This window comes from Egretta garzetta, unplaced genomic scaffold, assembly GCF_000687185.1.
Source record: "Egretta garzetta isolate BGI_Z169 unplaced genomic scaffold, ASM68718v1 scaffold21, whole genome shotgun sequence".
NCBI classification, from domain to species: Eukaryota; Metazoa; Chordata; class Aves; order Pelecaniformes; family Ardeidae; genus Egretta; species Egretta garzetta.
In genome coordinates, this window is record NW_009258668.1 from 350,982 (window position 1) to 354,545 (window position 3,564).

The following is a 3,564-nucleotide window of genomic DNA, read 5'->3' on the forward strand; positions in this document are numbered from 1 at the left end:
CTGGCCCCGCTCCAACAGGTCCATGTCCTCCTTGTGCTGAGGGCTCCCGAGCTGGACGCAGGGCTCCAGGGGAGGTCTCCCCAGAGCAGAGCAGAGGGGCAGAATCCCCTCCCTCGCCCTGCTGGCCGCGCTTCTTGTTCCTTATGTATGATTTTAATTTAAATGTCGCTTAGACAAAATAGTTTATAAAGCTTTGGAAATAAAAAGACAGACTAATTTGCACCCTAATGGTAGGATCCACTAGAACATAGATCGTGTGCATGCATCTGTTTTCCTTTAAAGCAACAATTTAATTCGGTATTTTAATGCATATTCCATTCTTTCAGTTACACGCACTTAACTTCAAGCAGGTAAATTCATCATGGGCTTTAGAACACACTTCTCTTGATTAAAATACAGATATCATGTAATTACTCCCAGAGCATCAGCTCAAAGAAAATGAGATCTCCACAACAGAATTCACTCAAACAGGGAAGAAATAATAATAGTCCTTGGAATGTGAGTACACCTAATTAATTAATTTAGGCTTTATACCATCAGGAAGAAGTACATTCCTGATCTAGTTAGCGGTGTCCCTGCTCACTGCAGGGGGGTTGGACTGGATGACCTCTAGGGGTCCCTTCCAACCCAAAACTTTCTATGATTCTATGATTCCTGTTTGCAAGGTTTTACTATGGTCTGTTATGAGCTTTCTCTGAAGGTACAACTACATTGAAGAAGGAAAAAAAAAAGGAAACAAAACAATAAACACAACAGCTGTTGTTACTAAGTGTTAGTTAAAAACACTCAACGTCCAATGAGGTGATAAGCGGTTTTCCGGCGAGCTCTCGAGGGAAGGTGCACTACGCGGAGGGCTGGCAACCAAGATGACGTTGCTTCTCTAAGTCCAGCCCCTGTGCTTCAAAGGTACGTCCTGGTTTGGCTCCAACAGCTACAACACAGGCACCGATGCTGGTACCCGCAGGAACAACTTGCCTAATTACACCTGTACCAAGCCAATCTGCACGCACACAGCAACAGCACCTTCCCATCTGCAACCCAGCCTCAACTGAAATAATTTCGGAACCTTACCAGCAGCCTTCCTTCCTTAAAACAAAATAAAAATAAAGCTTTAAGTAGTGCTTGATTAATTACTCATCCACGAATTTAACCCAATTTTTGCAAAGTCTTGTGTGAGTAACTATCGAAACATCAACTCATCAGATTTCTTTGAGGCCCATGATTCAGTGAAATGCAGAAGAAGGTGCTCAAGTCTTAGCATGACCACTGATATCCAAGGGAGTGTGACCATGCTCCCCTTCCGAGGCTCTTTTCAAAGGGATTGGAAACAAGGACAGTTTTGGGGGAAGAATCACATGAGTTTTAGAATCACAGAATGATTTGGGTTGGAGGAGACCCCTAGAGGCCACCCAGCCCAACCCCCCTGCAGGAGCAGGGACACCTTGAACCACATCAGGTTGCTCACAGCCCCAGCCAACCTGGCCTGGAATGTTCCCAGGGATGGGGCCTCCACCCCCTCTCGGGGCAACCCCTGCCAGGGTTTCACCACCCTCACTGGAAAGAATTTCTTCCTTGGATCCAGTCTAACCCTACCCTGCTTCAGTTTAAAGCCATCCCCCCTTGTCCTGTCCCAGCTGGCCCTACTAAAAACCTTGTCCCCCCCTTTCCTCTGGGCCCCCTTGAAGCCCTGACCGGCCGCACTCAGCTCTGCCCGCAGCCTTCTCTTCTCCAGGCTGAACACCCCCAACTCTCCCAGCCTGGCCTCATAAGAGAGTTTTGCTCCCAAGTCCCTTCCCCAAGCACCAGTCAAACACCGCTGTAACCACCACAGCGTACTGTGTAAGGTGGACTATCAGCATAGCGGTTCTGAAAAAACTGGGGGTTTTGATAGTTTTTAAAAACTAGAGGTGTGGTGGCAGAGGCGCATGGGATTATTAAAGGAAGCCCGTCATCCACAATCTGAACAGATTAGCGTGCTTCAAACATCCACACTGAAAAGCAGCTCACGCTTAAAAATTATTCTTCAGACGCTTACATTTTGATTTGCATAACAAGAATAAAGCTTGAGAGTCTCTTGATTAATTAGAAACAAAACCTGTTCCAAAATTTGGAATAATGCAAGCAATGATATCTGTTAATAGTGAATGGATTTTAAGTAAATGTTACCTTCATTCTACTCTACAAAACATTTAATTTAGTAGCACAGAAACAAATTATGAAACTGTTGCTCCAAATTAGGATGGCATTTTCTAACGAGATTTCATTTTTGGTTTAAAGGTTATTTTAAATCACAGTAGCATTTGAAAAGGCATGAGATTGCTGAAACTTTGTCTTCCACTCACGCAATAGAAAATAAAAAGGACATCAGCTTGCTTCCATTTCTAGGCCAAAACACTCAGTCCCTGTATTTTTGATGAACAACAGAACATTTCACACATGAATGCTTTCCAGGGTCTGCTTTTTAAAGCACACCCTTAGACCACCAACAAGGATGACTGGCAGCCAAGAGCCTCCAACGCCGAGTCGGAGCTCACTCCTCAAATCTCTCAGCCTTCGACGAAGGTGCATCCTCTTAGGTGAAAGACACAAGAAGCCCAAGTCTTGACTCAGCTTCATTTTGATGAAGTCACTCAAGACTAGACACACCAAATCATTTAAAGCCTAAAAATGGGACTTAAGGCAATTGTGAAGCCTGCCAAGATAAGGTGGCCATTGACACCCCCACACACAGCAGGCTGAGGCTGACTGGCTAAAGACAGCTTTGCAGAGGAGGCCTGGGAGGTCCGGGTGGTCCTCTCTGGTTCTGGTTCCCCCTCTACCCCGCAGCTGTGAGACAACATCCTGAGCACCCTGTCCAGGTCAGACATGGACATACTGGAGCAAATGCAGAGGAGGCCACGAAGAAGATGGGAAGGCTGGAGCAGGTGCCCTACAAGTAGAGGCTGAGGGAGCTAGGTTTGGCTAGCCTGGAGAATATAAGAAGATGGGAAGATCTAATTTCTGTCTTTGACTGACTACTGGGAAGTTATAGAGAAGATAAAGGCAACCTTCTTAATGGTACAGAGTAAAAGACCATGAGCCAAGAGGTATAAGTTGCACCAAGAGAAATTCCTCCTGGTTGTGAGTGAAAACAAATTCCCCATGCAATCAGACAAGTGCTCCCCAGCGAGGCTGTGGGATACCGTCCTCAGAGACATTCAGAGCTTGACCAGACACAGCCCTCAGCAATCTAACCACACTGTGAAGTTGGCCCTGGTTTGAGCAGGGGGGTTGACAAGAGGTCCTCTCCAACCTCAATTACGCCGTGACTGGAGTGATGACTGTGCTCTTGCCTAGAAAGATTGGACCAGATGTTCCTTGAGGTTCCTTCCAACCTGGGATTCATCCCACCAAGTTTCTGTAATGGCAATCAGGTCGTAGCTTGCTTGCACTACCCGCTCTCTTGCAATGGGTCCGTGCTGGCTGTGTGTCATAGAATCATAGAATCACTTTGGTTGGAAAAGACCTTTGAGATCATCGAGTCCAACCTTTAACCTAACCCTGACATCCCACCACTAAACCCTG

General features: G+C 46.2%; 1 protein-coding gene across 1 annotated transcript in view; it reads right to left on the minus strand.

Annotated features, from left to right (window-relative positions):
• The window catches only part of MDGA2 (MAM domain containing glycosylphosphatidylinositol anchor 2), a 325,099-nt gene that overhangs the window by 244,864 nt on the left and 76,671 nt on the right, over nt 1-3,564 (minus strand). The gene's annotated exons all lie outside the window — the stretch shown is intronic.